Source organism: Bacillus rossius, chromosome 1, assembly GCF_032445375.1.
Source record: "Bacillus rossius redtenbacheri isolate Brsri chromosome 1, Brsri_v3, whole genome shotgun sequence".
Classification (NCBI taxonomy): Eukaryota; Metazoa; Arthropoda; class Insecta; order Phasmatodea; family Bacillidae; genus Bacillus; species Bacillus rossius.
This window is the reverse complement of record NC_086330.1, coordinates 323547983-323573093: the sequence shown is the minus strand read 5'-3', so window position 1 is coordinate 323573093 and position 25111 is coordinate 323547983. Positions and strand designations below refer to the sequence as shown.

Sequence of the window (25111 nt, the reverse complement as noted above, 5' to 3'; positions counted from 1 at the left end):
GCAGTACGGATGTTGGACAACATAATACCTGATCTTGATCGTGAGTAGGACATTTTTTGCACGTTGAGAAAATTGTCGACTAGCCGGGAATCGAGCCCGGAATCCTGGCCTTGGCCTGGCCGACAACTGAAATTAAGTTTGTTTCGATTTCCCGCCTCTTAATGATTCCGAAATAAACCAAGTCGATGTCCCAGTCGTGCTGGGCACAGACGGGAATAAATGGAAGGTACTGTCCCATGACATCGAAGCTACGGTAAACGATCCCGCTATTTTTTTATGAAAGGCAGGAGACGTTGAACCTGCCACTCCGTTTCTATCGCCGCGTCGGAGCAAAGCGCGGAACCTCGCGACAGGCCGCCTATCTGTCGACACACCTTATCTGCTGCCGTGCAAACCACTAGTTAGAGGCTGTCGTGAGTGAGCTTAACTGTTATTCGACCGAAATTCCTTGTACTGTTGTTCCATATGTTCAAAATATCTTGTATAGAACTGTGCAAAGAATTATGTAAATACTACTAAAAATTTCTTTATAATTCTTTGACCGTTTGACCGTTTTCGAAAGGTTGCACAAAATCTGGGATTTACTAAAGTTTTGTAACAGAAAATATTGTTGATGTAAGTTTTGATCGTAGTCTTTCGTGACAAGAGTTTTAACTACTTCTTGGCATTTGATTTTTTTAGACCATTACCGGGTAAATAATGTGCCCACCCAACCTTTTGGCTTGCTTTGTTGCTGCCATCTTCAAGGGCAATTATCAACTGCTAACACAGTATTTGTATAGGGCCATCCACAGCTGAGCTGTTGTTGGTCCTTTTGGGATGAATATTTAGATTTTAATGATGTAGAATTTTATTTTTATATAATTAAGGTGTTTTAGGCCTCGCCATCTTGCAACTTCAAATATTACCACTTGCAATAAAGCTTCCGTGCTAAAAAAAAATTTTTGTTTGACATGGCATAGGACTTACCCTTGGTTACTTGTTGATATCAGCACTTATGTACTGGTATGATTATTATGATAGTTTTAGTTGCTCACGTGACATAAGTTATTTCCTCGTGACACTTACAGACTCGAGCCTGTTGGTAAATATGTATATGTGGTTGCAACAAGGTAAAGAATGTCTGGGAGATATGCCTTGACATGCCAGAAATTGGGATAAATAGTTGAAAATTATAATTATAGCAAAAAAATATGGAAAAATCAAAATAACGTTGCCTAAACCCCCTTAATATATTATAATACCTTATATAACAACATACTTAATGTTGGCCATGATTGTATGACAGCTGCAGCAAGGCAAGCCGAAACTTTGGGCCACCAACATTTCCTCGGATGTTATTTCAATACAAAATCCAAGTGAGGTTAAGTTTTATTCGCAAGGCTGTAGACCATCAAATGCTTTTAGTGCTGCGGGTAAATATTTTGGCGACTATTTACCTAACATTCGGTCAGGAAACAGCTTGACAATCCGTTACCGCGCGACTGGGTCTGGGTCCGGCTCTGCTAGAATCATGATAGAGCGTCGGGAGCGAATATTTTCCCGACCAATCACGTTCGAAACACAGTGACTCCAACGCGACGTAAATGGCGGACGCGATCGACTTTCCGATTAGAAAGATTTTCTATTTCCGTGGCGTCGCGGGTACGACGCTACTGAAGATAGTATCAGAATTCCGTTTCCATGTTATTGTTAGACTGGTGCATTGGCAATGCTATTGTTACTACGTTCTTTGAATGATTCTTGCAACGGATAAGATTGATTTAAAACATTAATTTTGACATACATCAGTGCTAGTTTGCACTGTATGGCTTAGATAAAATCTGAAGAACACGGACAAAGAAAGAGATGAATACACAAAAGAAAAAAAAATCCTTTTCGGCACAGACTACAGACGTAGGTAGATTTCGAAGTATCTTTCTTCTGGAAATGTTCTGGAAACTTCTATAAACTTCTAGATCGTTTTAAGAATTTAATGTACATAACATCCTATTCATTGTCCAATACTACGAAATGATCGATTGAACATTTTACCATATTCCACTCACTGTTTTTAACTCGATGCATCCAGCAATGAATAGCTTAGAACTAATTTCATATTATGCCTACTGAAGCAGTTTGACCTTAAAACACTTTTTTTCCCCTTGCTCTAATTAATACCTGGTCGTATAAAAATTGGCTTTACGCCAAGGTTTAAGCTTTAAACTTAATTCAAAATAATTTAATAGTAAGGAAGTTTAGAAATGTTTTTTTTTTCCAGCCCCTGTTTTTACGGTAATAGTTCGTCTCATCGAAATTGTTTCAGCCAAAAGTTTTAGATAATTTTTCGAATTTTACAATAAATTATAGGCCTAATGAGTTTGACAGAATACTTACTAAAAAAGTTATAAATCTTTTTTGTCTGACAACCATTGTTATTTCCATCCTTTCCAGTAATGGTTGGTTACATATAATTTTACTTCAGACAATATTTAGAAAGTTTAAGATAAATAAGAACTTATTTGTTAGTGTACATTGTACGGAAGTTTCATTTATTTTTTTATTCATACCCCTAGGATTTTCAACCCCTTCCAGTAGCCTAATGGTTCGTCTTGACGAAAATTGTTTCACACCAAAGTTTGAGAAATTTTTTTAAAGATTACAATTTATTGTTATAGATTTTATAGTTCACCTAAAAGGGGAGTTATGAATTTTTTTGTCCTTTAAGCTCTTTTTTCCACCCTTTGCAGCAACAGTTTGTTGTAGGCCTATCAAACATTGTTTCAGATGAAAGTGTTAGATAGTATTTATAATGTTTAAAAACAACTGAACGGATTCGATAGTGTGCTTTCTAAGGGAGGTATGAGTTATTCAATGCCTTCTTTTTCATTCCTTGAAGTAATGGTTGGTATAGATACAAATTTTCCTGAAGTCGCGCCATGGTAACGGCTACAATATGTATTCTTTCTTCAAAATATACCTAAAATACATCAAAAAAGCCAAAATCAGCCAATGTTAAATGTAAAGACAACACAGACTAATTTTTCCACGGAATTTCTTAACTTTTTTTTTGTCATTTGTGTTTTTTGTAGTTTTCTTCTACAGACATAGTACATGAGCATAGCAATGGTGTATGTCCAAACCCTACATCAAGTCATGGTTTTCTCGAGTAATATCATTAACCCGTAATTATGAGAATCTCATGTTCATAAATTCTGTCTCACTATCACGAAAAATATATTTTCTTTAGAGTTGTATTTTGGTACCGAGCGATACGTCTAGATGTCTCCGTATTTATATAGTCAACTGATTTAAATATTAAACGGAAGTGTGTGTAAGATAACAGTGTCTCTGAAATCCTTCTGCATAACAGAAGTATGTAACTACGTAATTTCAGACAGCCGTAATATAACGTTGTGAGTATTTCTCAGGCGAGTCTCCAAGCATGCGTGAAATGGAAAAAAGCGGCGTATATATGATGGGACTACAAGGAGCGCGTTCCATACGTGCACTGTGGAAACTGGCCGCCGTCGGGCGTCGGTATTTGGCTCACATCGTGTTATGGTAACGTTTTTAAACAATCATTTGTTTTCCTTTTGGAGATAAGTAATAATGCTTGTTTAAAAGTAATTTTTAGCATGCACGACATTCGCCATGGCACATACACAGCACCGAATGTGGTGCTACATTCGCTCACAACACAGCGATTCAGGAACATTCCAACTGTCGTTTCTATTATTTACTACGGACGTAAATGTTAATCTTGAAAGATTAAAATTTAGCCTTCTATTATTATATTAAGTATTTGTTAGCTTAAATCGAACTTTTTAATCTGTATTTTTGTTTAGAACACCCAGGAATCAAAGATCGGCCTTACAATATAAACACTACATCCAAATTATTTACCCCTTCTCTGATAAAATGAGCTTTTTTTTGTTGCTACAATAATACATGCCTCTGTGGTTATTTCTGATTGGCTGCACGCAGAAATCGACACACAGCACATAGAAAAACTAAAACAAACGTTAAATTTCTGTGCTAAACGAGTATGCTGTTGTACTGTACTTGTGCTGTATTCAGTGTCTTCTCTCAACTAGCTTGCGTGTGCGTTTTGCGCGTGCTGTTCCGAATGTGGCCCAGGCTTCGAAGGTTTTCGTGTGCGTCGAATAAGTAGCAGAAGGAAACAGGAAACCTGTGACTCTAGAAAAGAAGAAGAAAACTCTTGATTGTTGAAAAGAAGAGGGAACGAGGAAAAATGCACAGTCTACTCGGTCAGTGTGACGATCTCGCGAGAAGTGCCGTGCGCGTGACGGGCTTGTCGGTTTTTTTCCTGGCGCAACGAGACTCCGTCTTTGAAACAAAGTAAGTGCGGCAATTATTGCCGACTAGAGATTTGTCAGATTTGAAACGCACGGCAGGAGTGGTGTTGCGTGCTGGTGTTGCAACTGTATGTGGCAGCACGCGGGCTTGAAGGAGCGCAGCTAGAGTTGGCAGTGAAGGAAGTGTCACGCATGGGCGAGTGTGTGAAGTGCGTGCTCTCCAACATGAGGTCATCAGAGACGATTAAAGGTCGTGAGATGAATATGTAGCATTCACAGAATGACGTAACCTCTTTATGCATGTAATTCGTGTTTTGTTTTGTACCTTATACTTTTTTTTAAGATTTGTTAGTCTAAAGTTTTCTGTATGAAACCAAACATAACCTATTATAGGAAAAAGCGAAGTTTGAAGTCACACTTAAAATAGCTGCAAATTTCCATACAAGAGACAATTGACTGTAAAACTGTTATGATGACGATATTGATTTGTGTTTACAGCCGAATGAAGAATTTTTAAAATAAAAGTACGAACATTAGCTATGTCTCCCTGAGACTGATAAATCCCATACACGTTTTTATCATTAAATACTTTGTGCATTTACAGTTGTGTTAAATAAGGTTATATCGTAATTCATGTTTAATTATGCAGTATTTTTTTGTTGCAATAAAATTCATAATAAATATTTGACACTATGTTATGAAGCGTTTTTTATTTCATTTAGTTGTGGCAAACAAACCAGAACTATAATGGTTTTGATAGACCTACTACAATCACTTTAATTTTTTTTACTAAACTCTTTATACATGATATTTTCTACCAAAATCGTTATACATTATAATACTTGTGAAAACCAAGATGGGACTATTTTGCCAAAATTATTGAGTAATTTCAAAAACCAATAACCCCTACTAAACATTCCACAAAAATTAATGCAAACTATTTGGACGTTTTAAGGAGTTATTTATTTCCCACATCTATTACGTTTTTGTAAGGGATAACGTTTAATTGAAAACATGATTTTACACTTTAACCTGGGTTATAAAGCTCTATGTCCAGATGAACCATAACAATATGGAACACTGCAATCAATTGTATCTTAATTTTTCACACACATTAAAAAAAATCGCGAAATATTTTTGTAAATTTCTTTTAAGCAAGATCCACGATTTTACCAAACACACACAACCTAACCTGAAAATAACGTTGGTTTTACTCTAATATATATTTTACTATTTTAGTTCGGGGAAGTTAAACAAGTTGCTGCATTGTTATAACATAGCTTATTGCAATTGTTAGAACTAAATAAGAAGTCTTACTTTTTTGGCGTGGGGAAAATAATATCCAAATATGCACCAATTGGGTGTGCCGAAAGCATTTTCTAAAGTTCCTCACATTACTTGTTAGAGATTAGCACATAAATAAATATAGAGTAGCCTATATATTTGTGACAAAGTTTGTTTGATCAGTTTACTAAATGGTTGCAAATACTATAAAGAATATTTAAAATAAATTAAAAAAAACTATTTTGTTTTCTGAATTATATTTGTTTGCAAACATAGTTAATTTTGCCCCCAAAAGGAAAGAAAAAGCATCGCATTCGCCTTGTAAATGAGTTTCTAGCAATCTTCGATGAAGTTTAGCCAGGGTGTTGCTACACGTAGTCCAACAAAGTTTAATACCGCATGTGTCCGCGAGTGTTCGGAGAATAAACACGAATGATGCAGACGCGTGCAGGCTAATAAAAGCGAGTGACGACTGAGATTCGGAAGTGAGGTAACGCGGCGGAAATCAGGTCCCGTTATCCGTTGCGCCGCGTCCTTGCGGGAGAGGCGCAGAAGAGCGTGGCGCGGCCTTCTGGGATGCGCGCATCGCGGCCGATAAGGCGAGGTCGCGCGCCTGCCGGAACTGAGTGGCGCGCCGCGGCTGCAGTCGGCCGCAGTCGGCCGCAGTCGGCCGCAGTCGGCCGCAGTCGGCCGCAGTCGGCTGCAGTCGGAACTGCAAGTCGTTATCAGTGAGTGGTCAGTGCAACCACTCACCACCAGGGGCGCTTGCGTCCCTGGTCACTAAATCCAGTCCTGGATAAAAAGCAAAGCGGACTACTAGTCCAAGTGCCCAACCCCCGCATGGTAGACTCTTTTCTACTCTGTCCAACACTTCATCCAGACCATCCTCTGTCTCCTGTAAACTCCTACACGTAATGCATGCCAATTTGCATCCCGCATGAATGTGCCCAGGGTTTTCCCTGTGTCTATTCAGGTTTTACCTGGGCCCAACCTATCTCTAGTTATAGTCTAGATTTAAGAGTGAGGGGAGTTAGTCATGGCGCCAATCGCTGCCATGGCTGGCCAATCCCCTCCTAGCACATGATGCATGCGACCCTCTCCTTGCATGGCTAATCCCAGCATGACTAGGCGTATAGGCTTCGGCCTGAGACGCACCTAGGTCCCTCCCTAACCCGGACCCCTCCAAAATACACTTAGTTTTAGTTAGGTTAGGAAAAAAAAAAAAAAAAAAATCACGGCTGTCGGGGAGAAAGGTAGCCTGAATGTAGCTCGGCGCGCGGCGGAAAGCAGCTTCGTCGGCGAAGGCACCGCAGGGGAGCTCGATGTGCCTTAGTAGCGAAGTGTAGACGAACTGCGGGCTGGAACTTGCGGAGCTGTGGACTGCCGCGCGCGCAACGGAACTGAACAGCATCGGAATTCTGAAGGAAGAGATGGCGGCGCCTTCAAGTTGGGGCCCTGTTGGAGCCAGTGGTAGCCTGGGCGGCGCGACCTTCAACCGACCCGGGAATTTGGGGGGCAAGAGGGTCCGACTCGCAAGATACTTCATTCGCCTGAACGACTTACCCCCACCCTGGCTTGAAAGGTCGTTGGCTGTTGACTGGAAGAAGGAAGATGAAGATGGTGCAATGTCAGGCTGCCTTTCGCTCCGAGAGCCAGCAGTTCGAGCCGGTTTACTGGCTCGTCTGCCCACTTCTTTCTTAACTGTGGCTGCCTGGGCAGCTGTGGCTGGGCTGACGTGAAGTCGCCCGCCCCTGGGGGCGCATGCGCCCCTGGCTAATAATAACCCAGGAGCTCCCAACTTTAAATGCGGGCCGCAAGGCCCAAGCACCCAACTCCACCAAGGTTGATTTTCAGCCCCTCCAACTCTTCTTACCTGGACCCTTCTTCCTCTTGTCCAGTAGTTACCTGCTTGCTTAATGCATGTTAATTGATCCCCGCATGAACCGGCCCAGGGTTTTCCCTGTGTCTATGCAGGTTTTACCTGGGTCACACTTAGCTAGCTTTTAAGCTAGGCGACCAATGGGGCGTCAGTCATGGCGCCAATTGCAGCCATGGCTGGCCAGTAAACCCCAATAAGCACATGATGCACGCGCCCTTGTCCTGCATGGTTAAAAACCCGCATGGTAGAGTGTATAGGCTTCGGTCTGAGACACACTTAGGTCCTCCCCTAACCTGGACCCTCCCCTACACACTTAGAATTAACTTAGGCTAGGAAAAAAAAAAAATTCGGAACTGCAACTGCGGGTGACGTGGCAGGCGCCTGGAGGTGTTGCGCATCGCTTCCGGCCGGAACCCGGCCAGGGTCGTCCTCTGGCCGCGAGGCCTGGTCCCCGGACCGTTGCGATGGAGCGTTCCTGACAAACATCGGCGTCGCATGTTGACCCTGCACGTTTGGTTAACTCAGTGGCGTAGCGTGGGTGGGGCGGAGGGGGCGGCCCGCCCCGGGCGGCAGCCCGCGGGGGCGGGTCACCGGTGAAGCGGGTTGAGATCTGATCTATGATTCATTCATTACATGTGTCAGACACACTATAATGTTCCATTTTTATCTAAAATTTTGCGCACCAACTATTTTTTAATATTTATTTAAAAGAAAAACTGCGAAATCACTAATTTTAATTAAGCACCTATAGAATGGGGGCGGCAAAATGGGTCTCCCGCCCCAGGCGCCGAGATGGCACGCTGCGCCACTGGGTTAACTTAACACGTGGCAAACATCACTGTGTTACCGAACCTGTCGCAAACATCGCTAATATTCTTGTATTGATAGGCGATGTATTGCTGTAGAATTTTGTCACCATGTCGCATGTGCCAGTGTTTTAAATGCAGCGAATCCTCATACCGCACAGAAAATACTTAAGGAACCTGAAAAATTCACGTTATTTTCTGGTGTCAGTTTTGGCTCTTCAATGATTTGTTGTTTTTCTTTCGTGCTACGCGGTAGTTTTTGTTTGGTGTGGCGAATAGCAATATTTATATAAATTTTAAAAAATAACTCATGGTTTTTTTTAATAAACTTATAAAAAGGAGACCTAAAATTTATTCCTGCATTTGAACAATTCTTATTTGAAATGTTGGTTTTCTTACGTCATCTGCGTTTAGAGAATTTGCAATGTTGACAATCCTGGTGTGTTTCTGTGACGTCAAGTCTTTCCAGGATTGACTATCCTACTGCAACAGGCAGAGCTTCGGCGGTTACATTTCTTCTCGAGAACCAATTACAGTATTAATTGCATTTAAATGAAGGTCATTGTATGTTTGTGTACGCACTACTCATTCACAGTTCGAAATTAAATCGTAAGAAACTCAGCTGTGTTAAACGTGTTTTACCGAGCCAGTTAGCGCAACAGTAAAACTTCGCACGCGCTTTCCAGAGGACTTGGTTTCAATCCCGACCCACCATATTGTTTTAGGTTTTCCCTGGTTTACTGAAATAACTCCAGGAAAATGCAGGGCTGAACCCTTACAAAAGGCGCAGGACGTTTCCTTCCCAAGTTTATGTGACTTGTATCGTGTTTGGCCGTTTATAATGACCTAGTGTCGACGAGACGTAAAACCAAGATAATAAAAATATAATAAAAGTACATATTTTTGTCTTAGTATTCTTTGCAGCAGGTGACTGAATATTGGATAGAATCCTAACTTTAAAGTGTGTTGATGTATCTTATTAATATAATTGCTTTCTTGAACACCCTCGACGTATATTGATAAGGCCACGTTTCGAATGTAACATGCTAGGGAAAGTCAACCTTATCACTTCGTCGGAACTCATAGATACTCCCAGAGCTATTCACACAGAGGACAAGAGTATGGCAATGGGATCAACATGGGTAGTGCATTTAAAGGAGCTCAGTCCTTTTTTTTTTTTTTAATAAATCCTTTAACAAAACTTTTAAATTGCTGCTGCCACAGCCTTAATTTATGTGGAGTCAACGCAGCAGAATGTTGTAGGGTAGCACGAACATTTTTTGGGGTTCTGCAACAACTATACAATTTATTTAGCTGTAGCCCTAAGAGATGGGAAATTTTGAAGAATAGTGTGGGATTTTCGTTGTACTCCACATCAAAAACAAGGTGGAGTGCTAGAGTGGATTGTGTAAGACCTTTAGCAGCTCATGTTTGTAAGGTAACAGAAGCTGTCAAAGCTTTAAAAAATCTTAACATTACTGCTGAAACTAAAGTTACGATTGCATGTGTACTTGAATACCTGCAGTCGTTTCGTTGTGTGGTTATGTTCTCAATTTTGATTAAGATCTTATTCATATTAACTACAGAAGTCAGCTGATTCAGTCTGTAGAAATGAGTCTAGATTCTGAGATTGCAAACATCGAAAGTCTGGTAAAAGACTTGAGTAAACTACACAACAACTGGGACAAAATATTATCAGAAGCTAAAAATGCTGTAGAATATTATGTAATAGAAACAGAAGTTCCAACTGTAAGGACGAAAAATGAAGCTCTTCCATTATGAACCTCCATTTACATCTAGTACAGTCAAACGAAAAGTCCTGAATATTGCTTTAAGATTGAAGTGTTTTACAAAAATAGTGATGAACTGGTAGGAAATTTGACTTCAAAATTTTCATCACTAAAAATTCTTATCAAAAACTTTTTTTTTCCTTTGGAACTATCTGGAAGTGCCAGAGAGTGAAATTGAAAAGGCCAGCCATCAGTTCGTCCAAGATTACAACAATGATGTGAGCTCAGACTTAACAGAAGAAACCTAGTATCTTAAAGTGATTCACAAGACAAACATTTCTGAATCTACTCTGCAGTCTCTAAAATTAATGAAAAAAATAACAGAACTCAATATTGCTCATTTATTTCCGAATGTGTGAGTCTCGCTGCGCATATTCTGCGTACTTCCGGTTTCTGTTGCTCAAGCAGAAAGATCTTTCAGTGACAACAATGGGTCAACAAAGACTTCCTGATCTTGGAAAATTATGCTTTGAATCAAGACTTGCTCGGACATTGAATTTTGATTGATTCTATTATTGAAACGTTCGCTGATATGAAAGCGCAAAAAAGTAATTTTAAATTATTGTTGATTTTTAATTCGTTCGGTATTAAGTATGTTACATTTTAAGTGGTTCAGAAGTACGTAAATTAGGTTTTATGTGTAAAAATGTCATTTTTTAAAGGTTTAAAGGTGATGAAGATTGTTTTATTGAGAGAAAATTTGAAAACTTTTCTTAAGAGTTTTGTCCTGTTTATATAGCTTTATAATCTATTAACGGTTTGCACTCTTTTGAGTTTTTAAATAGTGAGGGGTTTTGAAAAGTTGTGTATTATGTAATAGGGAAGGGACCCGACCAAATTATTTGCTCCCGGGTCCTTAATTTCGCTCGACGGCCTTGCCTCAAACAGCACTGTGCGTAAAACACCGACCATAACTTCCAGTACTTTTTGTCTTATCCGTCACGGTCACTAGTTTGTTGCTGTTATTAAACTGAAATGCAACGCCGGGGGTTCATGTGCTGGAATCATCATCGCTTCGGCCTCCTTGTAAGAAGAGGATGGTGCATCATACGTCGTAGACAGCGACGTCATCAAAGACAGAAACACGTTATACTGCTCAGGACGTGTCACAGTTGTTTATAGCACCAACTTCAGTAAAACGCTCGCCGATTTCGAATGTTGAGTAAGGCATGGATGTGTGTGGTGATTTTATTACAACTCTATACTAAGTTTAGCTTGGAAGCCGCATCCTGAATAGTCCGTTATAAAACTAATCAGCAATATTGAGACAATTTTAGGGCATATGTTGTGGGAAGGAGACATCCCAAATTTTTCCTGGAGTGATTTAGGGATATCTTGGAAGAAGAAAAAAACTAAATCAGGATGGTCGCGGCGGGATTCAAACGCATTTTCTCCGGAATGAGACGCTTGTGTCTTAACCACTGCACACGGTTATTGGAATTTGACAACGCTCACTCAGGCCTGTTATTGGTTGAAAGCAATAAATAAATATGAGCGAGTGTTTCAGTATTTGCCAGTGATGTGTGAACATTTAACTTCGGTAACGAGCAAATTCATGTGTTCTCATGTTTTTCATGTTGCAAATAAACTTAAAATACGAAACTCGGACACAAAACTTAACGATGAATACTTTAAAATAATGCTGAGAGTGATAAATAAACAGATAAATAAAATATTCGCTTTTCAAACACCAAAATTTCTGGATTCGAATTACACACATGCTTTCTGTGCCCGCCGCTAGAATTCGCTGCCTGAATCAGAAAGCTTACCTGCTACCATCAAACGCAGCTTGCAGAGCATCACGAAGAAACAACCGTAAATTTTTAAACTATTAGAATCGGCTCCGATAAAACTCCGGCTTTGGGCCTGTTTTTGACTAGGAATTTATTTAAATACTGCCCATCTTGTTAAAATTCACTAAAATGTTTATACTTTAAAGTTTCTGCACACGTTAGAGATTATCTCTAATATATAAAATTCTCGTGTCACAGTTTTCGTTGCCATACTCCTCCGAAACGGCTTGACCGATTTTGATGAAATTTTTTGTGCTTATCCGGTATCTATGAGAATCGGCCAACATCTATTTTTCATCCCCCTAAATGTTAGGGGTAGTCCACCCCTAAATTTTTTTTTATTTCCAGTTTTTGGTAGGAAATCACCATGGCAACGGCTGTTGCTTTGTTGATGCTTCATTCGTCTCTATGGCAACGGCTATTTCATTGTTAGTGCAGTCCTCATCACCGTTGAAATTTTGCAAGTACTTTAAATATCAAAAATTGCCCTTTTTTTTTCAAGTATATATATTTTACAGACTTGAAACTTCACAGTAATGTTCCTTATGTTACGCAGGATGACATTTTCCGAAAATTAGATCCCATGGGTGGTTAAAACCAGGCAACAGTGGGTACTTTGTCTGCATGAGAACAGTATTTTGCATTGTTCATGCCTTCTGCGTCTCCATGGCAACAGGCATCGCGCGGCAGTGGCGTACCCACAACGAGGGGCATGTATTATGAGCGGCGCAAGAGTGATCTGCCTGTAGACTGCCGTAGCGAAGTACGGGTACATCAGTTTTATGTTGCGTGCACGAGTCGGGAAACCATCGGTACATTATACAGCATTGTAATAAATTTTCACGGAATTTTTTATTATTTACCATTACTGTAAATTGGAGATGTGGCATAATTCTTTTTCCATTAGTATAGCCGTGCGAAGCCGGGTCGGGCAGCTAGTCTTATATATAAAATTCTCGTGTCACAGTTTTCGTTGCCATACTCCTCCGAAACGGCTTGACCGATTTTGATGAAATTTTTTGTGCTTATCCGGTATCTATGAGAATCGGCCAACATCTATTTTTCATCCCCCTAAATGTTAGGGGTAGTCCACCCCTTAATTTTTTTTTTATTTCCAGTTTTTGGTAGGAAATCATCATGGCAACGGCTGTTGCTTTGTTGATGCTTCATTCGTCTCCATGGCAACGACTATTTCATTGTTAGTGGAGTCCTCATCACCGTTGAAATTTTGCGGGTACTTTAAATATCAAAAATTGCCCCTTTTTTCAAGTATATATATTTTACAGACTTGAAACTTCACAGTAATGTTCCTTATGTTACGCAGGATGACATTTTCCGAAAATTAGATCCCATAGCATAGGTGGTTAAAACCAGGCAACAGTGGGTACTTTGTCTGCATGAGAACAGGATTTTGCATTGTTCATGCCTTCTGCGTCTCCATGGCAACGGGCATCGCGCGGCAGTGGCGTACCCACAATAGGGGCATGTATAATGAGCGGCGCAAGTGTGATCTGCCTGTAGACTGCCGTAGCGAAGTACGGGTACATCAGTTGTACGTTGCGTGCACGAGTCGGGAAACCATCGGTGCTATTCATTTTCTCTCCGGTACATTATAAAGCATTGTAAGAAATTTTCACTGAATTTTTTTTTTATTTACCATTACTGTAAATGAGAGATGTGGCTTAATTTTTTTCCATTAGTATAGCCGTGTGACTACTGAAACAGTAAAATAATAATGAATGAATTTACGAAAAGTTACGGTTTTCATCGAAGATTTTCTGTAGTTCACGGGAAATACTGATTATAGCAGTGTACACCCTTCGCTTTCGAGTGAGGTTCTGTGCGCAGATACGTATATATGACTACAGCGCAACACGGTAATCGAGTTCCACCAGCTTGCCTGTACAGCCCCGGTGCGAGACGCTTCCGTTTCCTCTCCCATAACCACCAGAGATTATACTTCTATAGAATTACTAAAATATAACCTGAAACATTTTAAAACACATATTATTACACTAAAGATAAGTTTGTATGTTTGTTTTTGCTTAAACGACTGAAATTATTATATAAATACTTCCTACAAACAAACCTGAATTATTTTTATATATTATGTTATTAAAAAAAGGTTTTAAAATATTTCCAGTGACGAGATTTGAACCATGTCCCTTGAGGTTTACATGTGCGCCCTCCATCGATGTGCTGGTAAGTTTATTGGGAGATTAGGAGAATTTGTATTATCACAGTGTAATGTCAGATTTCTTATGGTTTTTTTACCTTGTGATTACCTTTTACTATGACCATTTTAGTTTACTAAATATATTCCAGGGTAGTTTCATTATCATAAAGTTTCATTTGGCACACCAATATGTTTGTTATGTTTGGTATGTACCGTAATGTTTACAAAAGTGATAATATAATTTTTTATGTTGCTACACGTGGGTACTCCATCTTTGTGTCGCGTTTATTTTCATCGACTTCCGTTTCATTTTCACGAAATTACTCCTACCAAATGCCTTATACCGAGAACTAAGATGTTTACACATTAAAAAAAATACATGTAAACGTTTAACAATCTCGACTTCTAACTGTAGGTCTCACCTACACGGTTTTTCTTACGGCATTGGCTCTAATTTTAAAAGGGGAGGGGGTATAGACACCAAGCCTCATATTTACGACGTCATGCGCCATCTGTGTGTTATAACTTCTTCCCCCTCCCACTCGTATCCTTCCGCTTCCACCTGGAGAGAACGGTTGGACCAGGTGAACATGCCGTGACCCCTGCTAGGCCATGATGATTGTTATCTATTGAAACCTTATGAAGGTCGACAGTGAGAATATTTTTTTTAAAAACTGGAGTCATATATTTTACAATTGTATCCCTATAAATATTATAAACAGGTCAATGCAGACAAAACTCCATAATGTTTTATGTTGATTCAGGCTTGAAATAAACTTTTTATTGATTGATGACTTAAGTGACGCAAGATTCGCCGCTGAAATCGCCAGTAAACCAGTCCCGTATAATCTTCCGTCAAACATCCGTAGCGCCAAATCGGTGTCCGTCGCTTTAACCCTTTGTGTATAACCGTGCGACGTAAATCCCTACCAAACAAAAAATTTATAGCTGGACGGAGTGTGATATTATGTTTTATACGCTTTCATATATTAAATGAGCGTTATGTGTGTGGGTTTTTTTCTGTTAAGGATTTTTTTTTGTCGATGGCAAAGTGGTGACTAGTTGCTAGATTTCTCTTTGTGAATAGTTTTGATTTGGGTTGCTAATTAACGATGGATGTCTCTCGTTATGGTTGGTAGTTTTGATCAGTTGCGTGACCTATTCTAGCTTTAAAATAACGTTCAGTAAATATCTGGTGAGGAAATTTGTACTTAGGCAATAGCAGGAAACTTCAGTGATTTACAGTAATGAAAAGGAAATGAAACAACCTCAAGATGTGTGAGATTGAGCCGTAATTCCAGACGGTAGCAGTGGGATGCTCGGGAAAGTAATGGTAATAATCAGGAATGACAAGAAGTACGTGTTCTGCGATGTGATTGGACGGCCGCAGCTCGTCGATCAAATAGACCCATGGACTAGAGACCTGAAAAATTCGCGGGTTCATTTCGTGTTATGCTAAAATTCAAATAATTTTACCTAAGTGCTGCTTCTGCCATTGGTTCTCTGTTAATCTGGAGGACTGAGGGCCAATTAGAGACCCTCACTCATAGAAGCGTCGAATCACAGGCCACCCAGTCGAGACGACTCACAAGTCAGCAGCCAATGAACAGTTGGCATTTGCCCGAGTGTGTAGAGAATATTGGAGTCTATCCTGGAGGTCATTGAACCCGCGAATTTTTCCGGTCTCTACGGCCATGGCTGGCTGACACACAGTCGTGACTTGAGGGAAAGTAATGTATCTCTCAATTCGATTAACCTGCAAAGTTTTTTGTATTTTACTTACCTGACTCTGCAAGCGGCCCTGTGTGTTTGGGTTTGCAGTCTCAACATCGCGGTCGTCGGAGAAGGGCGTGGGGGTGGAGCACGAAGGAACCCGACTCGCCACCACGGGAGGCGAGTGGTCTGGACACTCGACCACACTGGCGCGGCGCGACCGTGAGATGTTGGCCCTCGCGTTCGGAAGTAGCCCCAGGGTGGGTCCTCAGAGCGAGGCGGCGCGGTGGTATGACTCTATGACTCTTGACTGGCTGGAGGACTCTGTTCCCTGCCCGGCGATCCTGCAGTAGGTCTGCGGGCTTTTCAATGAAGACTGCATCCCAAACAAACGAAGAGTCAGGGCAAGCCGGGCAACCTTCCATGGCCCGCACCGGCCGGTTACATTTCAAATTTTCTTGTTTGTCTATGTTTCAAATAAAAATGTGGACATTAATGAAAAAAGAAAAATTACATTTTATTAGAATATCCTTCGATTTTTTTCATTTATGAAACCTTGAAAAATATTACTGCGTCATGACTTGACGCGATTGCATCGGCATATGATCGTTGGCATTTATAGAACTAGACTGAGTTCAATTTTATGAGTAAAATATATATATTTCTGAAGAAAAATCAGCAAAACTTGCGTCGAAATTTGATTCCTCGTTTGGATTAAAATCTTTTCAAATTTTCCCTCCTCCCGCCAATCTGTTTTCTCTGGGGGCAATCCCGTAGTCTGAGGTCCTCCATTAAGGTCCTTCACGAAAAGTAAATGGTCCGGGCTCGCAAATTCAAGGGCCGCCACTGCGAGGATTACTTCGTAATTTAAAATAACTGGTTCTTCGTAGAAACTACGATTAATTCCGACTCCCGTCTTTCGGGTTCAATTTAATTCAGAGTAAATAGACACGTGGAACGAAGAAAAGTGTTATGGGTGTCGCCTTGGCAAGTTTTTGAGAGTTTGATTCATTTATCATTATTATTCTTGTGGATTCATATTCAAGGTAAGCAGCCTAAGTACCCGTAAATTTTTAACAGTGTGATCTCGGTTTTCCTTTTTCCCATAACTTACCGGAACTACTCAAGCAAGTGCTGGGAGAGTTCCTCACCACAGACCCTTGTCGACTTCTCATCAGCTCCTCTGTTCCGTGAAGCTGTGTGCTACCGTTTGCAGTGATCTAGTTTTCGGCGACACATTAAGTGAAGAAATAAAATAGCTGGAATAGGCTGGCTTATGGAGATTTTACTTATCGCTGGTTCATTCTTAAATGAACGTTTTCACTCTTATTTTTAGTATGATTCGGCCACACGTCTAAGTACCACGAGCGTAGTGTCCTTCATACAAGGCGAAAATGCTACATTGCTGAAGATACAAATAGTAGCTATAACGTTGTATCTTACCTACTCAAATATATAATTTTAAGAAACCACAAAAAAAGAAAAATTGAATTTTTGTAATAATTTAAGCCGAGGAGCTGCCTTACTTAATAGCTGCCAAACTATACTGCCTAAAGGCCTTGACTTACTCTATTGTATACTTTGTATACCGACGGAAGAGCAAGATTAAAACTCAAATAGGTATGTTTGAGTTAACTGTGTAGCTACATTAGGCACAGACACGTTAAAACGAGCTTGTGGAACCATCTGAACTCATTTTTGCCAAATATTAGACTGACTGGCAGTTTAGTGAACCAGAGTTGTTGGCTTACGCGCGGTTACATAGAAGGTGTTGAGGCAAGCCTGGGTGCACCGAGAGTTACGGGGGTGGGGGATGGCGGGTGGCGAGCGGGGATAGTGCGAGCCTGAGGGAGGGGGGGAGGGAGGGGGGGATAAGGGCAGCCGGCCCAGCGCGCGTCGGCCCCAACCCCAGCACCTATGCGGCGCGGGGCAGGTGTCGACGCCGTGCTCACCAGGTGCCGCGCGCAGGTGTCGCCTCTCGGCCGCCTGCCTCTCCCCCGGCGGTGGTCGAACCCTGGCCCCGGTCACTAGCGACACCGCCCCAGCACGAGCCTGCAACTCTGACACTCGCCACGCTCCGAGCTGGCGTGCAGTCTTCCCGTCGGCATCGCGCTTCCAGGGGACTTCAAGCGGCGACCCTGTCATTTTGTTAAAGATAAAAAACTCCCCTCACTTCCCAATACCACTTACAATAATTATTGTGTTTAAAATTTTTCCTGCCTCAAACGAGAAAACAATCGTTCTAGGCTTTTTTTTTTTACTGTTAATAAAATTACACGTTCAAGACTGATCCATGTGACGACACTTTTATAAACACGTGCAATGACTCTTAAATGATATTCGTAATCATACACTTCCAAGTTGCGTGAAGCAGACGACGAACACTTTAAAGCGAGGGCGAAACGTAAATGAATGTATACATAGAGGTTGCTTCGCTTGTGAGTTCTAGCCGCGTCGAAGCTGACTGCTACCTTGAAGATGGCGACTGCAATTTCACCCAAAACGTCGGTTGATTCTTCGCCTTCGACGCGGCTATAACTTAAATGTTGAGTAACCTTAGACAATGGTCGTGAAAACCTGCGATCCTATTATTAAATATAAAGATATCTAAAGTAGAAGTTGTTTATTTGTTTGACGATATCTTAGGAAGAAATGACCAAGTAATATATTGACGAAATTTGACTAATCAGCCGATAGAAGTATATATGTAGTATTTGTTTGAAATGAAAATTTGTTGGCGGTATTTTTTCCAAGGTATCGATATTTTATTTTATGAAAACTTACTTAAAAATCAATATATAAGCAATATATATTAATTTCCACCGTTTCAAAATTCCTAAGACGTTATACCTGTTCGCAAACGTACTACGTTATATAGAAAACGGGTAACTTGTAAATCAAAATGACACAGAGAAATGGGGCAGGAACTCGGACATGGTACAAATGTGCCAGTAAAAGGCGAATATTATGATTACCGAACCGGTTGTAGGGTATATTATGTTCCACTTAAACTGATTCATAATGAAGCATTTATAGAGCTTTACAGTTGAATTTTACTCATTGTTTTCATTGAGTAATATTTAGCTTGTAGTTAAGCTTAATTTAATTGCGGCGCTGGCTGGTGACCCCATTTTGGTATCGCCTCTAAGCGCAAAGCTCTGTTCTTTTTGCAAAGAGCAACTATACGCGGCTGTAAGAGGTCATCCTAAAATTTTGTGACGTAGAAATGCAAATTAAGGTGTAATGAAAGTATCTGTGGTGTCAGGGGCTGCTCCAGGATTTTTTTTTTCTGAAGAGGCTGTCATACAAAGAAAGTATTCAGTAGCATACCAAGACATTATTTAAGTCAGAAATTGGTCTTGGAATATTTACAAATTCATGGCCTCAAATACTGAACTTTAATTTTTTCATACTACTTTTAATGAAAGGAAAGTTTTACACACGAATTTAAGAATTTAAGTATTTAAGAAATAAAATAAAATAATAAAATTCAGGCTCAAAAGGGCTGTCGCCCCCAAATTCTTCCTCTGGATCCGCGGATTTGCAACGTTCGCACTATTATCTGGGGACAGGCTAGAACCCATACTGTTATACATTTGGATTCCATTTTCATTGGACATTGATTAGTTTAGCACGCTCTGGACAAGAAGCCAATATAACAACAAGTAAATTGGTATTATCCAACTAAATGCAATCCATAAAAAAGCTAAAATGTGGTAAAAGCTAACGAACAAAACATATACTTTCTTTCTATCAGGGAAAACAGAGAAAACCTGAAACTGTCAGGTAAAATTTGAATTTATGAAAACAAAATCAGGAAATATTCTGGGAATTTAAGTGACATGATTAAACCAAGTATTTTGTGTATCGTGGATTCATTAACTGTGTAGTGCTTATTGTATTTGGGTTCGGTTTTTGTTTTTTTCAATGCTGGTGTGCCAAGTATTTTTGAGCAGAGTTGTATGTTTATCATATCTAAAAATCATTTAAAACAGTTAGTCCCTTTTGGGCCAATTTTTCTGTTGGCTCAGAGGTCGCTTGCTACTCCGAGCCGATCTCCATGGCGCAACGCAGTGGAATACATTCCGGCTGTCATCGCGAGGGTTCCGGTTTCGAATCCTGGGCGTGACTTGGGTGTGTATTGGTGTTTAGGAACGACACAAGGAACACTGTAAGATCCAAGCAAATGGCAGACTCCCAACGGAAAAAGCTTCTGGCTGGTGAGCTGAAAGTCCTGGGTTCGACTCACGGCCGGGGCGGGGACTTTTCGCTCGTGGTGTGTTTACTTCCAGGTTTTGGGACTGGGTGTTGTGTTGTACCTCCACCTCCATGCTCCATGCTCCATGCTCCATGCTCCATGCTCCAATGCAGGGTTCTCACAGACAGGGGATATGGAGAACACCTCAGGGGATTGAAACGGTGTCTTCAAAACCTGGGAAACACAGGGAAATTGACAAAATGTTAATTATCAAACTGTGTTTCTTTAATGTCTTGAAACCAGTCTAATCTTTATTCACAAATCTTTTATCATTAATTAAACACAAAAACATATAATTAATAAACTGTGATTTGATGATTTGAAGCAGAAACGTATTTAGATAAGTATGCTTAATGTAATATGTAATTATGTTATCTTGCACATTTATTGATAATACAGGCTAAAAAAATATTTGGTTGGACAGGGAAAACGTGGAAATCTTAGAGAAATTGTCTAAAGTAGCCTAAGTCTATGTGAACCCTGCAGTGGCGGACCAATCCAGAATAGTGTCGTCTAATGCCCCAGTCACGCTAGTCACCTTCCCCGCGGCGACGGCTGGGGATACAGACAATACCCGGGTCATCGCCATCATGACTGCAAAACATTAACTGTAATTTTGTTTTAATGAAACAGAAATGTTCATGTAAAATAACAGTTTTTTGTACATTTGTACGTTCACATGAAAACAACTGTAAGACTACAAATTAGTGCTCGGATCCTTACCTGGGCACTCATGCTTTGTGTTGTCCCAGCACCTCTAATAGTTAAAGATATTTGTAAACAGTTCCCTGATTAGCTTTCTAGTATTAACTGCGCACATAAAGCATTATACAAGAAAATAAATTAAAATTGTTGTATATTTGATTATCTTTTCATTTGTTTAAAACAATTATGCTTGACTGAAACATAAATTATAATATAAAATTATGTGCAGATTTTCGTATGAAATACTTATTATTATGCAGAAATATATGCGCAACATATACATGCAAAAATAATCATAGCCATGTGTTGTACAAGGTTTCAATATATTTATTTTGTATTACAAACTATTTCTTGACAAGTGGATCCAAAGAATATTTTGTAAAAGTACAGAATTTTTTTCCCTCTTGCAGCTAAATTTTAGAGATGACACGCAAAGTGAATTACTGGGTGATTCTTTTTCAAATGGCCCTGTCATCAGCCGTGGCACAAACCAACTTTGATCACTTCATTCTCCAAAATCATCACATTGTGTTTTCTTCTCATGGGACAAAGGGACATACAGATGTATTACAACAACTCTCACACGCTCGGACGAAATACAGAACTCAACTAATTACTCAATTACTCGTTCTTTTTCACACGTGTTGTGAAAGACTCGCCCTGTACTTTTCAACCTCGACAGTTTATTGAGTATTTCTCGTAAACAGACAGCACGCGGTTTTCTTAAGCGGTTATTAAATCTGCATGAGTCCCTCAGGTGCTCCATACAGGCTAGCTTCTCATGGCGACGCAAACCACTAGATGGCAGGGTCGTGCCATCAGTCCTACCAAGATAACCTGCGCAGAGCACCCGGGTTCGAATCCTGTGGCGCGGTCATCCTGGTGTAGGTTATTCGTTGTTTCTTGAAAACTCTCCGTGCGAATGCTCGGATGGAGGCTTTCTGTGGACGGGTAGCCTACAGTTCACTGGGATGAAAGCCACTGTCACAACTCGAACAGTTCCGAAGTAAATTGTTAGGTTAGGTTAGTGTACTAAATAGTAGTTAATAGTTATTAGATATTTTATATTAAATCAAATGAAAGGTGGGTTAAGTTGGGTTACCGTTATTTAAAATACTCTATGACCGTAAAATATACAAATCCTTGTAATAATGTGTTTTTATTTTCACGAGCGATCGGTAAACTTGGGAGAACTTCGGAACTGTTCCCTGCGAACTGTAGGTTTTCTGTTGTGGAGCGTGCGTGATTCCCTCCTCGATGCCCCTGATTTGTGTTGTGTGTCCGTCCTTCATGAAAATGTTTATTTAGTCTTTCTGTGGAAGGCAAAACCAAAAGTGGAAGTAAAGAACAGAAAGAACCCAACTAACAGGCATGCATAATAGAAAGAACCCATGAGCACATATATGGGAATAAATTTCGATATTTTATAATGTGTATGGGATGGTGCAAAACCGAGCCGTACAAAACCGAGTTTCTGGTTATAAACTTGAATAACTTTGTACAGAGGTGTCATATATATATATATATATGTGTGTGTGTGTGTGTGTGTGTGTGTGTGTGTATGTGTGTCGTTTCCTGTTGTATGTTTATTTGTCGTTACGCAAATCTACATTTTTACTCCGCGATTGATGAAATTTTGCTAACTTTGCGATACGTTCGAAATAAGATGGAAAATGCAGTATACGTCTGATTAAGAAAAACAAGGAAGGCCACCTCTACATGAGATTTCAAAAAACCACCACCATCCCCCTTTCCCAACACTTGAAAACAAAATTTTGGTATATCTTATTAATATTTTGCACACTTGACGTTCAAAATAAAAGGAAGTTACTATCTAAAATTGATTTTAAATACAATCCCCATCCCCCTAATCTAAACTTCTTGACTCTCAGTAAGTTCCGGGAAACTCTGTGTATTTCAGCTAGCATAATATAATTTTTTTTGAGCGAGTTTTACAGTGAAAAACTGCCAAAGGTTAGTGATTCGTACCTACATTTAACCGTGCATTTTTGATCGTTATAATTTCTTAGTTGAAACTTGCAACAAAAGCTGCGGTTAGTAAGGGAACGGCATGCAAGAGAGATAGTATAGGTGCGTGCGCAGTTAACGGCGACCTAGGCCTCGATTCTGAAATGCACACCGCGAGTAGGCGGTAGGCGTTAGTGTCGTTGGGTTTCCCGCCTGCGGGCCGTGTCGCGGTATTCTCTAACACTAACGACAAGCCACGGGCGCTTTCTACAACCAGTTGCAAGGCTATGCCGATTAAAGACAAAGCCTGCCATTTGGCTAGTTCATTCATGTGGCCAGTGATTGTAGCCTCGTGCACAGGAGCCGGGAAATTGACGAACTGTGACGAGCTGTGGTCGAACTCCCGCCTGTCGCAACTTCAAAAATACGTTGGCCATTGTCACCGAGCGATCGCACTGTAGCGAGTTTCCTTTCATCACCGTGCTTACTGTGAACGCAAAGTTTGCGTCGAGTGTGAAACATATCGCTATCTTAGCGCAGGGCTTATCGCTTATTATATATATAATGACACATAAAATCTAATATATAATGCATCTGTTATATAGAAAGAAAAAAATTATTAGGAGCATGTTTTTTTTTCTCGAAAAAATTAAATCTGAACTGTGTCTAGACTGGCTATACAGGACGCGTTTGCGTCATCACAAAAATAGTGTGTATATTCGTGTGCCGATTGATATTAGCCATGTACATGAAATAAACTGAACCCATAATGAAACACAGACTATGCAACAGTGTTATTACACACTCCTAGTCTCGAAATCTTTTCTCTAAAAAAATACATGCTCCTGACAATTAGTTATACGTTCACTTGCAATTTGAAGTAACATCGTATTTTTAATGTGCGTTTTCATTATTTTCGATTGGTGTTCACAAATTGAATGTCGATTGAAAATTACGGTTCATATTCACAATTATTTATTCTCAGAATGCAATTTCTTTAGTATTTCTTGGCCAGCCAAAAGATCGCAACGCACCTTAGTTAATTTATTTCATAGTCTCTAATATAAATTATGTTACGGTAGTTGTCAGAAATAATTTTTCCTGACACATTCTATGTTCTTGTGTCCCGAGTTATATTTAAATAAAATATATATCAGTTGTGGCGACTTTCACAGGAAACAGCAAACGCTTCAGAACGGAACGTGGTTATTAAAACCTCACCATTCACGCTCTCGCGTTCGTATGAGGGCGACACGCCGGGAATTGAAGGCATCACTTTTGCTTCGGAGGTTTGTGGCTGCAAATCATTAGAATAATCGTTTATAATTCCTTAGCGTGCGAGATATTCCCAACCTGACAAACCCGACTATGAATTTCATTATAGAACAGTTTTATTGCCTTGCAGTAGGCTGTTGCCCCCCCCCCTTTTTTTTTTTGTGAAACGTGGGGAAGTAATGTTAACTGGAAAAGTTGCACACTGTAAACGAATTGCTGCCAACATGTAACAAAATTTGTAGAATTCCTAATTAGAGGACGATATTTATGACGTCCGCCCAACGTATAACATTCAGTGTCCGGTTGGTATGTTTGTTTTCCTAATGGATTGTTCACAGATACTGAATTTATTTTTACCATTTCATATGTATATTTGCTCCTAAAATCTTGCTTATTATTTAACAGATCCGCTGAATTTTTTTTTGTAGAAGCCAATTTTACCACTAGCAGCGTTACAACATAATTTATTGCGTAGCTTTGAAGGTAAACACTATATAGTGTGGAGTATTTATTTACAAAACAGAGTTTTGTAATGCGAAATAATTTTTTGCTTCAGATAAAGTAAAGCGCTGCATATATTTTCCTAGTGTTACTGTACATTGTTATATAATTGGATCTTTAGCCAAGTATTTTTGTATACTCGCTATTTTTACTGGGAAATTATGTGGAGATATAGTTGTCAAAATTTTTTAGTGTAGTGTTTCAAGTAAAAAATTGTACATTTTCTAAAACATTTCAATGCTTTAAGATAATTCTAATTATTTTTACGTAATGCTCCTTAATTTATTATTTGAATACTTTGAAAGTAGTAGCCTGTGGAGAAGTTTAATTCTAAATCGTGCTCTGAAAATTTCTATCAAATTGTTAAGAGTGAGTCTTATAGTATGTTATTATTTTAATAGTAGATATTTATTTGTATGATTCATTGTGATAGGAAGAACACTCAATTTAGCAATACTAACTATTCAACTTTTAAAAGTAAAATATTAGTTGATTGCTATAACTTGCATTTATAATACACTTACAAGGGAAGCAACACTTATATTTACATATTCCATGTTCTTATCCCCGCAGAGTCCGTCTTCTCTCCTTTCCATGCCCGAAACAAGCCCCCAAATTATATCCGTCCACGCTCATGACTGAACAGTAGGGCATATATGTGTGAA

The 25111-nt window shown here is 39.8% G+C and overlaps 1 long non-coding RNA gene across 2 annotated transcripts in view; it reads left to right on the top strand.

Moving 5' to 3' along the window:
* Positions 1-17219, top strand: part of LOC134527986 (uncharacterized) — a 286580-nt gene extending 269361 nt beyond the window's left edge. For both annotated transcript variants that reach the window (XR_010074331.1, XR_010074330.1), the window contains one exon: positions 15848-17219. This is a non-coding gene — a long non-coding RNA (uncharacterized LOC134527986). The remainder of the gene's footprint in view (positions 1-15847) is intronic.
* Positions 17220-25111: the final 7892 nt, after the last annotated feature.